Source organism: Amyelois transitella, chromosome 13, assembly GCF_032362555.1.
Source record: "Amyelois transitella isolate CPQ chromosome 13, ilAmyTran1.1, whole genome shotgun sequence".
Classification (NCBI taxonomy): domain Eukaryota; kingdom Metazoa; phylum Arthropoda; class Insecta; order Lepidoptera; family Pyralidae; genus Amyelois; species Amyelois transitella.
Window position 1 is genome coordinate 3,310,692 of NC_083516.1, and position 22,798 is coordinate 3,333,489.

The 22,798-nt window shown below is 33.9% G+C and overlaps 1 protein-coding gene across 5 annotated transcripts in view; it reads right to left on the reverse strand.

The window, feature by feature from the left end:
* The window catches only part of LOC106138310 (translation initiation factor IF-2), a 208,956-nt gene that overhangs the window by 151,204 nt on the left and 34,954 nt on the right, over positions 1–22,798 (reverse strand). The window contains exon 1 of one of the 5 annotated variants that reach the window (XM_060947321.1): positions 3,444–3,749. The exons of the other annotated variants lie outside the window; for them this stretch is intronic. The gene's annotated coding sequence lies outside the window, so the exon portion shown is untranslated. Of the gene's footprint in view, positions 1–3,443; positions 3,750–22,798 lie in introns of those variants that run through there. 5 annotated transcript variants of the gene reach the window in all.

Sequence of the window (22,798 nt, forward strand, 5' to 3'; positions counted from 1 at the left end):
AAAAGTCACGTTTTATTCATTCATAAAATCACGTCTATATCCCTTGCGGAGTAAACAGAACTAGCAGTCTTAAAAAACTGAAAGGCCACGTTCAGTTAATAAGCTTAATGATAGAATTGAGATTCAAATAGTGACAGGTTGCTAGCCCATCGTCAAAAAGAAGAACCAAGCTTATGCAGTCTATCTAAATTGCCTGTTACGACCCAAACTAACCCAAACGTTGTTTCTGCCTACTATAGCAAATCTTTTTGTAATGTCCACAAGTTATTTACATACATATGGTCATGTCTATATCCCATGCGGGGTAGACAGAGCCAACATTCTTGAAGACTAAATGGCCACGTTCAGCTATTTGGCTTAATGATAGAATTGAGATTCAAATAGTGACAGGTTGCTAGCCCATCGCCTAAAAGAAGAATTCCAAGTAAATAAGCCACAAGTTATTTGTAAGGGAGTTTTACAATTTGCTCGGGAAGAGCAGAGTATAACATGCACAATGTTTTCTTCGCTACTAGATATCATGGAAGAAACACTTTAAATGTCATTATAATATATGTATGTAATACCGTCCATCCCACATCCGATCCATTGTGATATTTGTAATGTATTGTCTAAGACTGCGCAGTGACACAGTCACTCCCGCGCATGCGTGGCAATGAGGGACACGACCGTACGGTTTCCGGGACACGTCTTTCATGGCAAACGTATGGTAATAAGGACGGGATCGTATTACATATTTCTTTTTTTAAGATATAAACTAAAAGCTAAACTTAATCATAATTCTGAAACGTAAAATGTTCATAATGGCCAATATATATACAGTTTTGTTTATATACGTTTTTGGCTTTATAATTTTGAACTTTATAAAAAAATATTATAGAATTGAATCAAATCTAACGTATCATTCGCAAATAGAAACAAAATAACATATGAAAGTTATATATTTCTCTACTCTTTTTTCACTTAGTCATAAAATAGTAAAAAAGGTTCAAGCTGATACACCAAATGTTGACAGTGGCTATAGGAAGGTCACTTTTTGAGATTCTCTCATATAGCCGTAGTCACAAAATCTCACCGTTAAAAAAGTTAATTATTTTAACCACACACTATTGTAGTATGGTGATAGGCTATTATTGCTTCACACAGTGTTGCCATAGTATAACCCATTACGGACACCAATAATATGGATAATTACACTCAATTAGGGAACCTTTTTATGTCGATACATTTTATAATAGGTGATAATATATAAAAATTGAGCGGTTCCCTTCTGTGTTTACACGACTTCGAAGTAAGAGTGTTGTGTTTTCAGGGTTGTGTAACAAATGAACACTGCGTCATGCAAAAAATAATTAGTGTTTATTCGTTTTTGTACTCCTTTATTGAACAATAAACCATTTACTTTCTTATTATTTTCAACACGACTCGCTCATAAAGTCCATTTATTTTAAGTTTAAAAATATGCCACGCACTAGAACTAGCAAATGGCAATATGATTTTACTTTATTATGTCTTTTCCTTATTTAAAATTTTGTAAGATTATTAGATTTCGTTAAAACGCTTCACAAATGTCTTTGATTGAGAACTAATTTTAACGTTTCCAATTTAGTTTTGTTTTTATTAAGAAATATTCAAATTTTTTTGCAAACCCTTATTCGCCAATATTTTTTATGCTAAATTTTATAGGCGTATCATTCGTAGTATTTTGTAATGTATCAAAATTATCACTTTATTTAGCCTTGAACAACAAAACAAAATCTAATAAAATTGAAATCATGACCCTCTAATCTATCTATAATTAAAATCTTTATTCTATGTGATCTTAATTTGGTCACCCTTAAATGCGGAAGCAGTTTTGAAGTAGCCAGTTGTATGCGACATTTCCCTTGAGCACATAATTATAATAATTAATAATTTATAGCTGTTAATAAGATTAAAGTAGTTATGTTGATTTTCGCGTAGATAAGCATAACAGATTGAGGTATGAAATATGTGTAACATAATGATCTCTTATTTGAAATATCGATAGTAATAATATTTAAATACATCTTATATTGTTAACAATTTTATTACGAAGGGACGTCTGTAGGTATCACGACGATGATACAATGTCCAGGAAATTCTTATAAAACGTGTAGATTTAATATTCACCTTATTTATCAACTACTTAAAATTATTAAAGTTTTATTAGTTCATTCTTAGATTAATAACATTAAGTAAATGAATTCCTATATTAATATTTTTTAGAACATCAATCTCGACTTAACAACTTACACTATTGTAGTATGGTGATAGGCTATTATTGCTTCACACAGTGTTGCCATAGTATAACCCATTACGGACACCAATAATATGGATAATTACACTCAATTAGGGAACCTTTTTATGTCGATACATTTTATAATAGGTGATAATATATAAAAATTGAGCGGTTCCCTTCTGTGTTTACACGACTTCGAAGTAAGAGTGTTGTGTTTTCAGGGTTGTGTAACAAATGAACACTGCGTCATGCAAAAAATAATTAGTGTTTATTCGTTTTTGTACTCCTTTATTGAACAATAAACCATTTACTTTCTTATTATTTTCAACACGACTCGCTCATAAAGTCCATTTATTTTAAGTTTAAAAATATGCCACGCACTAGAACTAGCAAATGGCAATATGATTTTACTTTATTATGTCTTTTCCTTATTTAAAATTTTGTAAGATTATTAGATTTCGTTAAAACGCTTCACAAATGTCTTTGATTGAGAACTAATTTTAACGTTTCCAATTTAGTTTTGTTTTTATTAAGAAATATTCAAATTTTTTTGCAAACCCTTATTCGCCAATATTTTTTATGCTAAATTTTATAGGCGTATCATTCGTAGTATTTTGTAATGTATCAAAATTATCACTTTATTTAGCCTTGAACAACAAAACAAAATCTAATAAAATTGAAATCATGACCCTCTAATCTATCTATAATTAAAATCTTTATTCTATGTGATCTTAATTTGGTCACCCTTAAATGCGGAAGCAGTTTTGAAGTAGCCAGTTGTATGCGACATTTCCCTTGAGCACATAATTATAATAATTAATAATTTATAGCTGTTAATAAGATTAAAGTAGTTATGTTGATTTTCGCGTAGATAAGCATAACAGATTGAGGTATGAAATATGTGTAACATAATGATCTCTTATTTGAAATATCGATAGTAATAATATTTAAATACATCTTATATTGTTAACAATTTTATTACGAAGGGACGTCTGTAGGTATCACGACGATGATACAATGTCCAGGAAATTCTTATAAAACGTGTAGATTTAATATTCACCTTATTTATCAACTACTTAAAATTATTAAAGTTTTATTAGTTCATTCTTAGATTAATAACATTAAGTAAATGAATTCCTATATTAATATTTTTTAGAACATCAATCTCGACTTAACAACTTACCTTTCAGGAATTCCCACAGATATTCTCCTTCGGTCGTTATATTCCTCAGTTTGGCAAATGAAAACACAGCGGCAAAGTCACAGTACCACTTTTCACACTGTCCACTCACAGTACTTTGTTTTTTTTTTAAATAAACCACGTTCGCACTGTTATCGTTTATAGTGAGGCGCGCAATCGGGGCATTCAGAATCAGTATGCAGAACGCACACGTGGTCCTAACATGTAGATTGCATTCAATACGACCTCAGCGCGTCAAACAGCCGGGCCGACTGAAACTGCGGCGGCCACACTCGCACCGCAACAGGTGAAAACGCAACTGTGTGCCGTTTTGAACTCGTATGCGACCCTAGTGTAGTGTGGAGGTTACCGAGGTGAACCGTCACATGTGTGCGTGAACCATTTTGTACACAGATTTATTGCGTGCGCATATGTGTTCACAGGTGATACACCATCGTGTTTGAGTGTACCTACACGCGGTCACATGTCAAATGCGCATGTGTGAGCCTACCTGTGGTGCCCCCGCAACTTATCACATTTGTTTGTACTTATTTTAGGGATGAGGAATATCTTATGGCCGTCCGTTTCGCTCGGGACGGCTTCTGGTTGGAAGTAGAGACAATAAGCGTTGACATGTTTGAAGGACAATGTCCAAATATTATTGTTTTGTTGTCATGTAGTGATGCCATTTGTTTCACGTATGCCAGCCTGTGTGGTTACGTGATAATATGATACATTTTCTTCATATTTACAGTCTAATGATATCATGACTGCTTACATGTTATTATGTAGTAGTTGCGTAGGCAGATTTAGTAAGTCATTCTATAGGTGTCGAATACTCAGCGGATTTCCGCCAATATAAATCTAATTAATTCCAAGGATTGGTCATAGACGCATAATTTTGTGATTAAAAATTTATAGATGGTCCACAAAGCGAAAAATGTGTGAGAACGATGCTGAGTGAAAATTTATTAATCCGTTTTATCATCTTCATAAAAATGTCATGAACTAACAAAATTTCGACCAATTTTAGAGTTATGTAAAAGGGTTACCGGTCGATATTGCATTATTTATTGTTTATGGCAATAATTTATTTTACTATCGATTTCAATGGAGAAAGTCCAAATACGTCGATACTAAAATAACGTTATACAATAGTAGCTATATGAATTTTTTCATATATTGCATCTGAATTAGACAATACGAGTATATTAGTCCAAAATTAGACCTTGAACTTTAATATTCTAATATTGGCACGTGTAAGGCTATAATAAAAGTTAGGTCGCCTGAATAGCTGAGATCCCATCATAAATAATGCAGAACTCCCAATGAACCTGATGAAATATTGGACATCGATTTACCCCGAATTTTCCGCTCACTTGCTTTAGCAGTATTATCATTGTCATACATAATGTAACAGTGTGAGTAGATCATGTCTTCTGCACCTCGTGAACTTTGTACAGCGTAAGGTCATGGATGTTTAGCACTAACACAATAGTTAACATCTCATGTCACCTTGACGTAAGCGCAAAGACATTGTCATTCATAACAAAAATGAAAAACGTCCTAACTTAACGTACAACTTATCATAAAACAGCACTTTACAGTGAATGTGTTAAAACCTGTTATCGGCCATTCAAACAACGCATTGTTGGGCGTTTTGTAAAAACTGTTATGTTTATAAGTAAACGTTGTAAGTCTCTATTATCGTGAGCAGAAATGTACCATAATTCTCACATATCTAAGTTTATATTTGAAAGGTTTGACATATCGATGTGCGTCGTGGTTCTGAACAGTTTTTTTGAATCGTGACTCGTCTATTTGTATTGTAATTTGCACCTAATCAGATGTAAAACTAGATTGATTATCAGCTTTACGGACCACTTGAACGTTGATTGAAGTCCTTTGTTCTGCTGATGTTCCTTTAGACAATTCTTTCTATTGTAGACAAGTTTTGGAGTTAAAAGTTTAACTATTGTTTAAACAACGCCTACAGGTTACTTTAATACAGGTGTTTCGAAATTTTCTTGTCTGAATTTAAAAGAAAGTGTTAATGTACAAGATCAAATGTGTTAGTAATAAAAACAAGAAGACTTGCGATTAAAAACACAGTATGTATTTTTTGTAAGTTCTTTTGTGTTCTGGAATTTTGTGTTCGTGAATTAACTAGATGTATATGCGTATAGCTAACGTTTAAATTGGAATTGAAGCTAAGTATAACATAGACAATTTTTTAGAATAAAACAAACACTGCTGAAAACAGACCAACCCTTTAAACTGTGAATTTTTCATAATTTAATTCTAAAAATTCTAAGTTTTATACCGAAATGCTTTGATAGTTGTTTCGTAACTTAGTATCTTCGCAACTACAAGGGTTAACAATATAACATGGCTCGTAATTAACAAACAGTACTTACATGTGATCAGTATTGCTTATACGCAATTTTGATCGTTGAACTACGAATGTGGCAAAATGGATAAGTTAGGAAAGGTGGCAAACTTTTGGGGTTTAAGTTATCTGATCACTTATACACCGAACACTAGCGGGGTTATTCTCAAAAATAATGAGGCATGTAACATCAGGGTTCTTTAATTATACTTACTAGAAATAGGTATGGAAGAAAAAAAAATGCTGTAATTACTATCTACTGGATAGCTGGCGACATATAAATTTAGCCGGAATTAATTCAACAACACCAGTTTTTCGGCGAAAGTGTACTCTATTATTCTGTAAGCATACAGTAAAAATTAATCATTATAAGCAATTGACAATATTAAGCGTGTAAAAATAAGTCTAACAAGTCATTAAAATAAAAAGCTCCCAAAAATTAAAATCATAAAACATGTAGGCGAATTAAAGACCTCCTTTTATGAAATCGGTTTGAAAAAACAATACACTATACTCCACAAGACAGTTCGTACCTCCACGCATCTTGTATACATTCTGGTTTTAATTTATTCAGGTTAGCAATTAAGGCTGTGTTCCCACTACACAATGGTCCAGATGCGACAATTGTGAGCTAAAATGGGCTATCTGCATCAAGCCGACCTGATACAGGGTACACAGGTAAAAGGTACGGAGCATAAAGGCCCCGGAGATAAGTGGAATAGATAGCTTAATTGTATTTGTATTAGTACCGAAATGCAAACAGAACAATATTTTGTACATATTTCTAAGAAGTACTTAACAAATTTTAAACTTTCGCGTGGGGGTTAACAAGTTGGCGGTAGAAGAATATTCTGTCGTGCAGTTGGAGCAGCAGTCCGCTGGTTTTCAGCCGTTCGGTGACCATGGATAATTTTTACATGATTTGAAACTTCCGAGATAAAATAAAGGTACGTTACGTGTGCGTTTACCTGTATTATTTATAAATAGTAAGAAAAAGTAAATCATTTTGGGCTTTAAACGAGCATTGTCCACACTGACACAGAAACTGAATGCATCGCGGATGAACGTAGATGCGAAATTCTTAAGAAGTGAAAATTCAACGGCTTTTCCAAAATAACGGTTTTCTTCTGTTCCAGATTAGCATAAAAGCCTTACACTTATTTTACTTTTACTTTGCTGGTTTGAGTATGTATACATTTTCAGTATAAGTATGAGTTGCACCATAATACTCTAATAATTACCAAACCATAACAAGCTGTCAATTCAATTAAAGTTTCAGTAAATAAAATTGGGCTGTGCCATAATCAAAATTTTCATAGTCCTACTTAGGTCCTCATTATTGTGATCGCTAAAGTTAAATTGACGTAAAGCTTATGAGTATTTCACACTTACTCGTAAATTGCCTATCTCAAAAAATAATTATTGCTATTTTCAAGAAGCAACGTTTGATCAGCGAAACTAAATTAACATGCTTACATTATATATAACTCGGAATACTTATTTATAACCCGGCTCATCCCTACAAGCCACCGACCTCTATAATTTAGCTTAGACTTCATATTAGTTGTTAAAAAATTACCATTTTGTTGCTGATTGCGCTGGCTAAGCGCAACGAGAAACCATTTGTGGATAGTAATTTCGATTAAGTAGTTAGTTAGAATATAATACATACATACAAACATATATACACAGGTCTATATCCAACAGTCTCGAAAACACCAATTAAGAAAAATGTAATTATAAATAGAAAAGTTCAAAATACAATTATATTTTAAATTTCGCTTTCAATCACTATTACATATATTTATATCATAAATCAAATAGGTATCTAAATGCACGAAGTAAACTTTTCACAAAATTCCACAGCGTAAAAGGCGGCCATGATGCATGAAATGCAAGTTTTAGTAGTTGTCCTTTTGTAATGTTTCTCATCGCATTACCATTGTAAAAGTTAGTAAAAAGAAAGGCTCATAAACTTGGGATACTTCTTTAAGGCTTTGGGGTAGCACCCTGTCAATATTTTAATGTCAATTCTTCCAAGCCATAAAAGGGGTACCCCGTAAGGGATACAGATGTGATATGTATATATGTTTTGTAATGAATATTTGGTCCAGCATACTTGTTCTATTTACGTCAATGTTGCCAGTGGACCAGTTATCAGCTCGCCACACCAGCACTAAATCCTCGGACGTCAGATCGGAAGCAGTGGCTCTGCTTCTAAGATTTATTACTGTCGCACTGATTGCCCTGACTTTCATATTATACAGTAATCCAAGTATAGTAAACAGATTATGAAACTTTTCTACGATTATTAAAGGTAAATATGGTAATGTTCCAAGGAAAAACTATAATAATTTGACGAACAGTTGATCAATTTATAGAATTTGAGAAAGATGATGCTTAGTCAGAAAACCGAGAGAAAAAATAGAACAAAAAAATACAATACACTAACAAAATCCGTGATAAGACTGTTTTTAGAATTGCGTGTGTGCATGTGAAAGTATCCAATACACAATTTTTTCGTATCTTAACGTTAACCCTTGCGGGGTAGGCAGAACCAATAGTCATCAAAAGACTGAAAGGCTACGTTCAGCTGTATAGCTTAATGATAGAATTGAGATTCAAATAGTGACAGGTTGCTAGCCCATCGCCTAAAAGACCAAATATCGTATCTTAGAGCCAAAAAACACTTACATCGCCCATTAAACACACACATATGTACAATATGATCACACCTTTTTCTTGAAAGGTAGGAACATCTTCTAAGATGCATCGATCACTACCATACTTCTTTCGTTTCATCTTTATTCATTAATTTTCTAACACTTACCTACTTAATTAATTTAGGTAGTGTAATTAATTTAAAAAATAATATATTAACAGCTTTCGTAATTTATTAAACAAAATGTTTCAATGCTTTCGAAGCTAAAAAGCAAATAATGCCCACCAAAATTGATAAACCCTACAATACTCTACATATTTCTATACAATTTTTTAACTAATTATGACACAGTTTAACCTTATATAAATAATGAATAAATCACAATAAAATATTGTCACAATAAAACTATTTCAAGTTGTAATTTAAATAAACTGGGACTGATCGATTTATAGGTTCAATATTATAATAAGCTATAGCACAACAACACAAATAAAATGATGCAATATATCTAAAATGATATAACTAACAGACCTTACATATTCTAAAAATAACCTTAATATAAAGCGTGATAAGGTTGATTTTCCATTTTCAAGTTAACCTAGAACGGTCGTAGAGCGAAGGTCGTTGAAGGTTGGCGCGCTTTTCCGCGATCTCCGGCACAGATTAAACAAGATGGCGGGAGCGGCGCGTGCGCAGCCGCGCGGTCACTTAGTGGGCAGCTAAAATGTTACTAATGTAATTAATTTAATTTGAATTAGAAATGTGAAAACAAACTTGTTTGAAGTCGTACCTAAAGCGTTACATGAAGGGTTTTGTGAATATGAATGAAGATAAATAAATCGGTACGAAGGGATTATAGTGAGTAGAAATACGTAGAGATATGTTGTATGTATGTTAAAGCGACAATAGTGATTGTAAAATTATGGCGATATCTAATAGCGTCAAATTAATTTCCACTTGCGCATTACATTGCTCTCGTATATTTTATAATCTTAGTGTTAATTTGTTTCAGATACATGTATCGCAATTAAACAAAAATTGCTTTAATAATAACCCTAGGGATATGACTTTACTTATGCCGTTATTACTTATACATAAATGATAAATTACTGTTTTATCAGATAGAAATAAATTATGATTTTAATCATCACACATGTAAGTAAGTACATTCATTATAAAACTGTCCAGTAGCGCAATGGAACAGTACGCTAACCTTATCCTCATAAGGCTCAGATACATTTCAAAAAGAATGCCTATACACAAAAAGAAAAGTAGATGAAGCGCCATTTTAACACATCTATTACAGGTAAGCCCGGTAATAAATGTGCTTTTAATGCCCGATACCGCGGCACGAGCGAACAACCGATACCATTATGAATTTTGTCGAGTTCTACTTGTAGTAAATCGTAACGGAACCATGCCTCTGGTTGTGTTTTTAATTTGCAAATTGCAGGTCCTAAGGTCAGCACGGTTCTTGATCTATAAGGGAAGGAATGATCATCTGTCTCGAACTGTGAAATCTGAATTGATTTGTTGCCCTATTCTCTCCTTTGCGGCGTACTCTTAGTTTCGATCGCAGATAGTGCCTTCAACACATTCAAACAAAATGTTACTGATATTTTATATAATTGAAAAAATGATTTATCGGACTGCTCAAAGAGGACTGGTGTCAGCATGCAGGCATTTAAAAACCTTTACTAATTCTTTACATATCATCTGAAATATCATTTAGGACATATTGTTTTTAGCAGATTTGGAACCTATTACCTACCATCATTTTCCAAGGCTATTCATGGTTGCATCCTCGCCATTTTGGAGAAAAGCCTCTGATTGGCCAACGACATCGATTCTAGATTGGATCAGGTTGGTTAGGTTTTTAAAGTGATTAGCATCTGACTACTGCAAGTTTTGCAGGGTAATCTAACCTATATTGGATAATGGTTACATTATTCATTTGTCAGAGTATGCAGGTTTGCCAAAACGTGCCCTTCGTAGAGAAACTAATGTTCTCGTCTCCCATGGTAATATTGTGTTAATTTATACCCGAGTTTTAGCCAAGAGGAATTTATATGCGCTCACAGAAATCTTATCATACTTAGATTGTTGTGGACGCGCTTTTTACTGACGTACTTTCGTTTTAAGTCAGACACTGAACATCAGAAACTGTAATACGTTTTTGTTATTTACGACATATAATCTTGATGCTCAATATTCACTATAATAAATTTATTACCTGTTTTCTTAATGAAGCAACGAAAGCAATGTTCTTAAGGCAAATAATAATTTGAAAATAAAATTTATAGTGCTGTAATACGTCTGCGGATTGGACATAGCTTTAATTAACATTATAGCTTCCAACTTTCCCTTATACAATCTTAATAATAAGGGTAGTCTTTCTGAATATTCTGTTGTAAAAGAAAATAGCGATCTTTATTTATTTTTACCGGCATAATTTTATGCACTAAACTGCCGAAAACAAATGACTTATTTAATAACGAAATTTCTCCAACACTGCCATAAATGGAGATGAATGTAAGAGGCCTTTATCCAGAAAGGAAAGGCCTCTTTGATTGCTTCGGTATGTCCAGACACAAAAAAAATATTTTCTTATGTTCTGATCGTTTATAATATATGTATTTTTCTTTGTAACAAATTGACTAGAAAACTAATTTTGAAAATATATGTTTATAGATAAAGAGAGAATATACTAACTTTTACGAGAAACAACATCTTAGAAAAAAGCCACTACGTTATAAAAAAAAGATACATGCATATAAATTTACTGCCTCTATTACAAAATTCATCATACTCCTTAACATAACTCATATTATATCCACCTATTGCGCTAACAATAAAGTTACGTATGTCATATAAAACTAATAAACATATGTATGTATAATAACCGGTTGTTACAACCGCGCGCGACGAAAGTTTACTGCTCCAAATGTCATGTGCTTATTATGAGTTCCTCTATTTCAATTACATTTAAGGTACTCTCTTCTCCCTGATTTTTTAGAAAAATCTCTTATTTATATGAAAAGATTTATCTTTCTATCGTACACTTATATGAAAAGACTGATTTTCAAGATTTTTACAATAAAATGAATTGTACATTTTAATAAGTCAAAATACACACATCTTATATCAAAACAGTAGCTTGAAAAACTTTTATTTAACTTTTTGGAGCTTCCAGTACATTCATAAAACCGCGCTTTTTTCCCGGAGGGTAGGCAGAGACTGTATATTTTCATTTGTCATAACCTCTGTACTTCTTAGGACTTAAAATAATTAAATACAATAAATATTGATGAAGTAATGACGTTAGGTATACAAATACATACAATCAAAAATTACCTCCTCGAGAAACACAACAAATTTTTATGTTATGAAGAATAACTAGATACATATATCTAATCAAAAAAAAATGGCTAAAATAAAAGGGATTGATTAAATAAACAGAAAAACAAAAGCTGTAAATCATATTTCAAAATCAGAGCAGTGTTGCTACACAATTTCTCCGTCACAGCTGTCGATGCGATATCGTATCGACAATTAGTGTTGTAACTATCGATAATTACATCGGTGCGCCATCAGTAGTTTACAGCGAAGAGCTTGTCTGGTGATAATTGGCGGGTTAGAGAGTGGGTAGTGTGTGCAATTAAAAGACGAAATAAGGAGCTTGCTAAGCTCAAATACATGTACAGCTACCTGTAGGGACATAACCCTCCGATCATAAAAACCAACATCAAGTCAAAATTAAACCATGTCAAGTTATTTTGCAGCTGAGTCTTCATAATTAATCATTGTCCTAACGTAAACCCTGGTTGTATCCCCACCTGTCTGAAGAGGACTAAGTCCTGTCGACTAAATCGTGGTTACACATGCAGTTGTTTCTACGTGCACGTCCAGTTTCCTCCAAACACCATGAAAATAATGTACGTAACTGTAAACTACATATAGTCATTGGTGCATGACTAAAGATTAAGTTGAACCGGTATACTTTCTGTGAGTGGAATACCTTTAACTATTTACCACCGAGCTTGCATGAAGAGAGTTATGAATGTGGATGAAGCAAAGGAAGTATGCAGGGATCGTGGCAAGTGGAAAGAGGTAGTCTCTGCCTACCCCTCCGGGAAAGAGGCGTGAGTTTATGTATGTATGTATTTACCACCGATGCAACTCAAACCAAACAAAAGTATGAAATTAACATACCAGAGGTAGAAGAAGCCCAATCCGATGGTCAGACTGAGTTTGCTCGACACTGAATACCAAGCTTTATACTCACGAAACTGCTGAGCTGCTGGAGAAACAAATGGAGAAACTCATTATCCTTAGCTTACAAAAACGTTGGTACTTACAGAGTTCGTCGTTCAGTTGCATAAACCTGAAAATCTTATCCGAGAGAGGCATACCTGCAAAAAAAATAAATATTATATTTTTTTGTAATAATGAGGTGCTCCTGCGGCATGATGCCACTTTTATTTTGATTCAACAAAATTCGTATTTATCTCTACCTACGAGTATTTACATTAACCCTGTCATTTCCACGCCTACTGTAACATTAAGAGTTGAAGTAAACCTTCTTTTATTAAATAGGTTTAATACTAACAGTTCAGTACACGACTGAACCGGTGTTAGAAAATCTAATCTGTGTGGGCTTTTAAAATTATGTCAGGCGTGAAATATGAGTTCGCCCCCGGCGCGGCCGGTAGAAAGTCGGGACTGCTGTTTGTAGAATAAACCTAGCCGACGTTTGTACTTGCCTGCTTGTAATTTATCCCATCATATACTATTAGACGAGCAATGTTTGCATATATTCGTTTTCGCGTTTTTTACAAACCCCTACGTTAATTTATGTGGATTAAAATTATGAAAATTTTACGTATTTGTAACCTCTAAAACTCGATCAATTCCGAAATTTTGTTCAGTATAAGTAAAAAAATTATTACACCTCTTTTCTAGTCTTTAAAGATTGAGAACCCCAGTTCATCGAAATACTACAAAAGTAAGCCATCCTTCATATCTACAGCCCGTTGAAATCTTTTGTATTAACCGTTAGCCCTGAATAAAGACTGGTTGCACGTTGTCATGTATTATAATAAACACGTTGTACTCCCTGCTGGTTTGATTATGTTATCAACTTTACCAACATAATACTCAAGTTTCATATGTTATTTGGTTTAATGACCTTTGCCTTTGAAAACTTTAAGAAAAACGTCTTTTCTGGTAGTGTAAATAAAAATTAAGGTGCTTTTAAAAAAAATATTTTGTAAATGCTTAATGTAATCCTTTTTAATGCATACTAGAGTACGCTCGTAAAATGAAACATACCGCTAATTGTTTCCGTGGAAATTTCTGAAAACCCTCTCTAATTGAAGCTTTAACCACATAAAGTATCAGTATGCCACACACAATGTATCACTTTCAGTCTATACAAGACTTTTAGCTTAAGGGATAAAGACGTGATTATATGTAGGTATGTGTACCCACATACGCTTACGCTTACGTACGCTTCTAAATAGAACAGAAAAAGTTTTCCATGAAAAGGTTATAAAACGTGGTGCTGATTTTCAATTCAATCAATTACAATTACACTTTCCACACTCTTTTCAAGGTGACAGAACATTAGCCAATACGAGTACATAAATAATCTTTCACTCTTCACTATATAACTATTACCGTTCTTGACCACAATAAAAATACAAAACTTAAGCCACTTACAATACGTTAAAATTGCAAGCACTTCCTGACTATCTAGCTATCACAGCTTATCAATAGCTTGCGAGTTGACAAGCTGATATTACGCGAACTACGAGTGGGTGTCTTCAAAGATGTAAGGTGCTCCTAGATATTCTTGCTATTTTTAGCCGAGCTCAAGAAAGGAGGTTCTGTATTCGATTTGTATGAAATATCTTAGTATCTTCGCGATTTTTTCGAAACTCGCAATCTTCGACAATTCACAATAAAATTCTCCAAAAATTAAATAATCGGAGAAGTCTATAACATTCTATAAACTCCTTTTTTTAAACCGAATTTAAATTTATTTTTGTAATTTGTTATTACAGTTCACACTTATAAAACCAAAAATCAAAAACAACCTAATTATGGAATTAAGGTTCAAAAAGTTCTTTGCTTAATCCCATCGCCAGAAATACAAATCCTAAATTGATTAGGCTTTGCTTTGACTAGACATTTACATTCAGCGTAGGAAGAGAAGGACCAGTATGGAAATATCACATCTAGTTTTTGTGAATCTAAGACAAGGCGATTGTCGACAAAGCGGGGCTTTGTCAAAATTACGACCTCGGAGGAACCACCTGAATAAAGTAGCCATCTTACATTTTATATTGTGCACTAGGCCTTATCTCAAAATTTCTATGAATATGTATCACCGCTTAAAAAAAAATATTTAGATAAAGTGCTTAGGTCCGCATTCGCTCACGCACATTATAATTTTTAGTTTTTTTGATGAAAAAGTCATTCCTGCACTGCACGAATTTGGACTAAGCTTTCTTAGTTCATGACCTTAGATTGAAGTCGGTAAATAACTAAATTATTAAGATATATCTATCTTTACAAAATATTTTTACTTTATTTTTTATTATATTTAACGCGAATAATTATATAAGTAGTCTAGTTTCTTACTTTTTAATTAGCGTCACCTCAATAGTTTAATTAGATTTCAGAACTCAATTTATTTTCATCATTTATTTAAGCTATATTTTAGAATTTCAATAAATATTATCTTTTTAAGAATAACACCATCCGTTGTCTGCCCACAATGGCACAAGTTTACTAACCCTTTGTGGCACCGACTATGGAAGCTCGCCTTAATATTTTGAAGTGTTGGACAATGGTATAAAGTATCGGTAGCTATCACTACTAGGTTGGAACATTGAAATAAATTACACGAACTGACTATCTTATTATTCTATATGGAGTGAACTTCGTGTGACCAGCAACTCCTGTACGTAAGAAAAATTACGCCTATTCGTATAATTTCCAATTGTCTGTAGAAAATAGACATGCACATTACTGAAAAAACGTCTTTTGATGGCAAATGTAGATAAGTACAGCACATTTTTGCCTTTGACGCATGTTATACGACGTTGTTAAAACTTCTTAGCTTTTATTTCCGCGCAATTTGTAAAGAGAATTAAGGGAGAAGCCCACAAAATTGGGATTCCTGACGATGGGCTAGTAAACTATGTTACTCTGAACTCTGTATTGGTCTTTATTAAAGCGTATGACGTAGTTTTTGAGGGTTTTTTAAATGTGAAAATGATGACGTTTAATTTAAATAAAAATAGGCTCAAACGGCTCAGAAGCATGGGTATAGTCTATGTTTAAAAGGATGCAGTTGTTTTAAATGTCAACCTGTATAATATTGTATATTCATATGAAATCAAGACTACACGAAGTAAACTCCACGCTTATAACTCAATGGCTATCACTACTAGATACAGCCCGGTTTCTCCTGAATCCGGAGACCGTCTTGACCCTCCCTTTGAAATATAAACCCCATTGTTTTGTGATAAACAGACCGGCAGGAGATTGTGAAGTTAGAATGTATGGTGCGTAAGACCGGCACTATCTGAGGGTTCGTCGTTGGTAATATTCGGAAATACATATTTTTAAACTTCCAATTGACCTCATAATTCACGAACGTAGCCAAGGCATATCTTTTAACTGACCTCTAAAGATAGAGTGACTATTTTTAAAAAGAAAAAAGAAGTATAAGACTAAGTTATGTTAATGTATGGTTCTTAACAATTACCCATCTATATAACGAACTAGCTTTTACTGGCAGCATCGACCGCGTGAATTTAGCGCCACCTACAAAAGAATACAGATTCTTCCTCCTTAATTCGAGGAATTAAGGAGGAAGAATGAAGTTTTTCTTTCTCCAAACTCTTTACATAAACGCAAAATTTCAAGAAAATTGGTTCAAAATAGATAACGTGTGAAGAGAGAACAAACTTACGAGTTCGTCCACATTTAAAATTTTAGTTGGGATACAGTGCTATCTGCATATCTTCCCGTGCAAATTGACAAGAGATCAATGAAAATGAGAGTACTTGACTTGCATTGAATGCCACTAAGATGAAGTGATTTAAAATTTGGCATGTAGGTTAATCATGTGATCTAAGCATGAGCACTGGGAAAGTATTTCCCGACATTTTCGCGGGAATAAAATATAAACGAATTTTTCGTTTTACGATAAAATACTCTATCTAATTTTATTTTTATAGATACTTATCACTTTCAATATAGTATAATGCAAAGTCGTTTCCCACGTCCTTCCCTAATTCCCTATTTATGTATGTATGCTTAGATCATTAAAACTACACAACGCATTTGACGCAGTTTTTTTTAAAGAAAAGAGTGATTCAAGAGGAATTTGTATGTGTTTAAATGCTACCTGTGCAAAGCCGGGGCAGGTCGCTATTTAATAATAATCAAAAATAGTAATGCACAATTTACACGAGAGTGAAGTCGTGGTCAAGCGCTACTATTCAATAATGTCACATCACTCTCTAAAAGTATACCTACAATATATGGCAAGTACCTATTAAAAAAAAGCTTCCTTGTGTATAAAGGGCGTCAAAAGTTCACTGACTTCAATTATGATTACAAAACATTCTCACCTCCTTCTTGTTTACTTCGTAAATTTCCGGAATTCACGATATAAACATAAATTTTGTTCACAATGTTTTTCAATTATTCTGACCTTTATCTTTTCCGCTCCGAGCTGTCAATTACTTTAATTTTGATACAGTTACTTTAAAATTACGCGTTCGTTTTGTTATTTCCCACATGTGAAGGCATTTTCAGTAAATAAATGACAAAACTCTTGCTGTTTAGAACAATCTGAGATACGTATTAAAATAATTGTATATTTGCTATGCATTTATTTTCGTGTACAATCTCATAAAAATAAATAGAAAGAGCCAATAATCCCGATAAGACTCGAAGGCTTAAATAAAAATCCCAAATGTTTATAAGCTTTTCCTTTTGACTTTTACAATTTGCGCGGAAAGAAAGGTGCACTTAAACTGGCATGTTCTATGTTTAATCATCGCTACCAGACCAACGTCAGTTAACTATGTTATTGAAGAAAATACTGCATTGCAGTTTGTTACCACTTCTTCTGCACTAACGCTTTGGAAGCGGCAGTAAACTTACTTTAAAGCAATTTATTTGACGGCAAGTAATGTTGTGAAATTATTAATAATATTGAGGTGTCCCATAATAATGAATAATAGTTTTGAATTTCAATCCACTATATGAATGAGCTTATTTCCTAAAGCCTTAAAAGACTTTACTTAAATATTTTGCATGCAAAAGAATACGGACATTAGAAATAGAGCCATTGGCGCATCGCATCATTAAGAAGCTGACAGAATAAGACATTTTCCAATTACATATTTGACCCTCTTTTTCCATAAGTTTTTGAGCACAACAATCGTACATTCTTAATTAACATTTGGGTTAATTGTGTTGAAAGGGTTTGCGTTAAGATCGGTGAATAATTAAGATACTAAATGATTAAGAGCAGGCCTATAGAAAATTGACTTAGTTATTTATGCTGATTTAATTAATCATTAACATTAATGAAATCAGCATAATAAAAATGACATCATTGTGATATTATTTTTGCACCAAATTCATTTATTTCTCTACTATATACATATGTATATCTACGTATAATTTTGAATTTTTTTGTTGTTACTACACTCGGATTGCTCTTATTAAACTATTGAGGAAAAGCATTTGAAAATAAATTATCACGATAGCAATACTTTGGGTAAAAACTCGTAAAACAAAAGTACAAATCTTTTTAACTGGCAAAAAATGCATTGCGATAATATTTTGAAACTTTTTGTCCCATTCACATAATTAAGCAAATCTTACTTGGAAGCTATAATTTTGGGGCTAATTGTTATTAATTGGATAAAAGTTCAAAATGGATCCGTGAGAACAAACGTACTTTTACTCTTACATGCATTACCGCAAGAAATGTAACGTGCGTAAAGGACTCACGTGTGTGAGACATACGATAATGTGATACTTACTTTGGTAATACCTTATTTCGACTGCTAACTAATGTTCTTACGGTGAGAGCAAGTATGGTTAGGAAACCTGCACATTCATTCAACTAAATGTGTAACAATGATCCATTATGAATTACGATCTCCTGCATGCCTGGCCATGCCGCCTCCACCGAGCCCAGATAATTGGGGCAGGCCGCAGAATTCCAGGCTAGAAACCGCGAAAGATGGTATGAAAGCCTATGGACGTCAAACTGAGGACGCCGAAGGCCAAAAGTAGAAATAGAACTACAATCAAGCAGGGCACATGGATTTCGACTTAATACAATCCTTTCAGATCTCTACGTTCCAAATCTCTATCTTTTGTTATCTTTGCGTGTCTCCATTTGCACCCTCCACTGGTATGTTTGGAAACTCGCTTTCTGCATTTCCTCCATCCACTTTCCTCTACGTTCCAACATACTAGACAAATAAGGATGCACCCAAAATCAACTGACTTAAAGATACTCTAATATGATCCAATGGTCACTGAATATAAAAATTTAAATTTTTTGTCTTACTTTCTCTAAATCAATCCCATCGTGTACCACGTGAGAAAATAAATGCTAACAGCAAAACGAATGCAACATATAGTCCAAATAAAAAAAGGAAATTTCTCCAAATCGAAACTCATTTAACTGCGCGTTATAATTACCGATATTTATTGGCCGGGAGCAATAATTACGTTGTTTATTGATAAAACATATACGAAATATGACAGAACGAGTACTATGGCGGCGGCAGATAAAAGAGGGACTGCACTTACGCGACTGTCGGTATCTATAGTCAGTAACTTTTTTTTTTAAATTATACATAATTTTTTTTAGTATAATATTTCAGACCTAAGGAGTCTCCAACTGAACATAGCTCTATCACATACCTGCTAATTGGTCCGACGACAATTCAAGCCGCTTCTAACCGTTTAAATCTTTGAGAGAATCATGTCTACTGCAGTGGATTTCTTGCAGTTGAAAAACTCAAAATGAAGAAAATAAACGTATCGTGTAATATAGTAAAGAATTATATACATTTTTTATTACTTTTAAGCAACTTGTACAAATAAGGAAGTCCTTCAGAAAGGTCGGGTCAAGATAACTCTAAACCGACTTACAATAAAAGAGTGTATGGATAAAGCGAATAAGTGTACAGGGATCGTGGCAAGTGGAAAAGTGTAGTTTCAGCCGTCTTATAAGATGCGTTACTTTATGTAGTTATATAGGTAATAATATTTTTTTATTGCCGTAAATCTACCTATAATTGAAGATGAAAGTCCTCGAAGCACACAGCAATTTGGTCTCAAATGTTAGTGCAACTCTATCAGCAACAAAACTACTATTTAAATAGTAAATAAATCATTTATTTTAATCAATAAAAAGATAAACAGTTGCAACTCGACTATAAATACGAATGGTCAGTGGAATGTGCTACAGTTTAAATGAGGCTGCGCAGGAGTCGAACCGGTCTCGCCTCCGCGGTTTGGCGAAAGGCCGCCGTGCCATGATATACGGCTAAAATTAAACCCCGGGTCGACCGGACCGGACTTGAGAAATGAGACCACGGGTTTATAATGAAACCCTCCTTGTAACTACAGTTTGTTTACTTAGGAAATTTGATTTAGATAGCTGTTTAAACTAAATTATTGTCTGTTTATAGAAAGGCTTGAAAGGTAGCGCAGAAAAAAGATTTTCTGTTAGCTGTTTCACTTCCCATGCAGATTGTATCACATCTTCTTCCCGATTTTAGACCCGGTTGCATCCTCACCACTCTGGAGAGGAGCTGGGGGTATGCCTTTGACCTTGGATCCTGGATTGGTGAGTCAGGTTTTTACACGAAAAGACTCCCATCTGACCTCTGAAATCTTTGCAAAGTAAGCTAACTTAACCATATTAACCATGGTAAAGCTACACAAGATGAACTGACCTTACTTAACCTACCCAATCCAGAAGCGTGGTCAAAGGCGCATCCCTGGCTTCTCTCCAAGAGATGAGGATGTGGCCGGGATTAAAGCCAGCAAAAGAGAGCGAGCAACAGATAGTTGTTATTATAAATCCAAATTATCTATTTCATACATACATACATATAATCACGTCTACATCCCTTGCGGGTTAGACAGAGCCAACAGTCTTGTAAATACTGATAGGCCACGTTCAGCTATTTGGCTATCTATTTCATTCTGAAAAAACCCATCAATAGACTCAGCCACTTCCCAGCCACATTCTAAGGGAGCAACAAGCCATGGACATGAATAATATAACGCTGGATAAAATATTCCATAAAAAATTACAGTTCTACTTTTCAGCTCCCATTTGAAGGGAGCTTCGTGTCTCCCGGGGTTATAAAAGATCAGGAACGTTCCAAGGAAATATGTCTTATTGTCACCCCCTTTCTAGTATTATTCTACAAAAAGAAGATAAGACATATTGCGTTTCAACATTCGTAAATAACATATAATAATGATTTTTTGCCATGATTCTTTTTGTTTTATGATAAATCAACGGATAATAATATAAAATTTGCTATCAAAAAGGAAACGGAACTTTTAACTAGTATTGTGGACACACAGATCAATAAATGCAAAATAATCGCCAAATTGGCGAAAATCGGGTGAAAATATAGGATTTAATTTTTATAACGTTTATGATCCAGTGTACGTTATAAAGGTCAGTGAACGAAGGTAATAACCTAAAGCATTGGCACATTTTCCCGGGTCCACTACTTTGTTGTCATCTTGTTTATGACCCCGGCCAACAACTAACATTATCTGTCGCCACAATAGTTCCTCTAAACTCGGTAGGGTTACCATCTGATAGTGTTTTGTTATTTGAGTTTTTTGCCCTTTGACCCACCTCACTGGAGCCAAGTACTGAAGTTTGCTCGTGATCTTTAGATATATTGTAAGAGCTTAGTGTTGACTTTGTTTCAGAAATTAAAGGTTCATTTTGCGAAATTATGTAATTAAGGGATTTTTGTTTACATAATAGGTTTGAGATCGCGACCCTTAAGCGAGCGTGATTCCTGATAGAGTAACCGGATAAAAAGCAAAGATAACCATTATGTTCTCGTATGAAAATAAAAATCCTTGTGATTGTTCGAAGGACATCGCACAAAGTCATCAGTTTAATAGAAATAAATGTTCAATAGTCAATCAATTAAATGGCATAAAAGTTGTATTCAATCATTTCTAGATAACTAACCATATCTACATAGATCCCTTACATAGTCCTGAATATACTCTATGAAATTCAAGGAAACTACAAATTAAAAGGTGCCTCTAAAATCAAGATACTCAGAAGCTATTTAAGTTGATTGCAATGAATGGTGAGATCTGAATGGGATACCGAAAGTGATTAAACTTACAGTAATGTATGGCGAATTCGACTTGGACTTACCTATGTTTAATGCGAATGCAGTAAATGCGGTGATGATAGAACAAAGGAGATGTTTTTCAGTTTTCATGAAATATTGCATTAGGCTTACCAAAATTTAAATTTTATTTGTAATTTAACATGTAGTTTCCTTATGTAGTCGAGGGGTCCAGAAAGAGAGGGATTTCATCCTAATCGCAGGAAGAGAAATTTGTTTGTCACGTTACTAGAGTAAGCCCTAAGCAGCGGGCGTACTTAAGTTATAAATAAAATCTCTACATACATACATACATATGGTCACGTCTATATCCCTTGTGGGGAAGACAGAGCCAACAGTCTTGAAAAGACTGATCGGCCACGTTCAGCTATTTGGCTTATTGATAGTATTGAGATCCAAATAGTGACAGGTTGCTAGCCCATCGCCTAAAAAAAGAATCCCAAGTTTGTAAGCCTATCCCTTAGTCGCTTTTTACGACATCCACGGGAAACAGATGGAGAGGTCCTATTCTTTTTTGTATTGATGCCGGGAACCACCATAAAATCTCTACTAAAATTGTGTGGCTCTCGCCAAAAAAGCTAATGTTTCGGAACAAAATACCATAAAACAGATATACTAGATTTCACATTTCTCTTTCATTACTTGATCTGTGACATTAGTTGAAAGTATTTTTATGACTTATCAGGAACGCGGTAGGCTTTAACCTTAGATGTGTTGTCATGGATCTATTGACAGCTTAACTAGAAGTGAAGGATATTGTTGGAAAACTTCATAACACTATCATCAGCAAATCATATTACTATTTAGGTACGGATACGACGGCGTCGCAGAAGGATAAATAGTACTTAATATT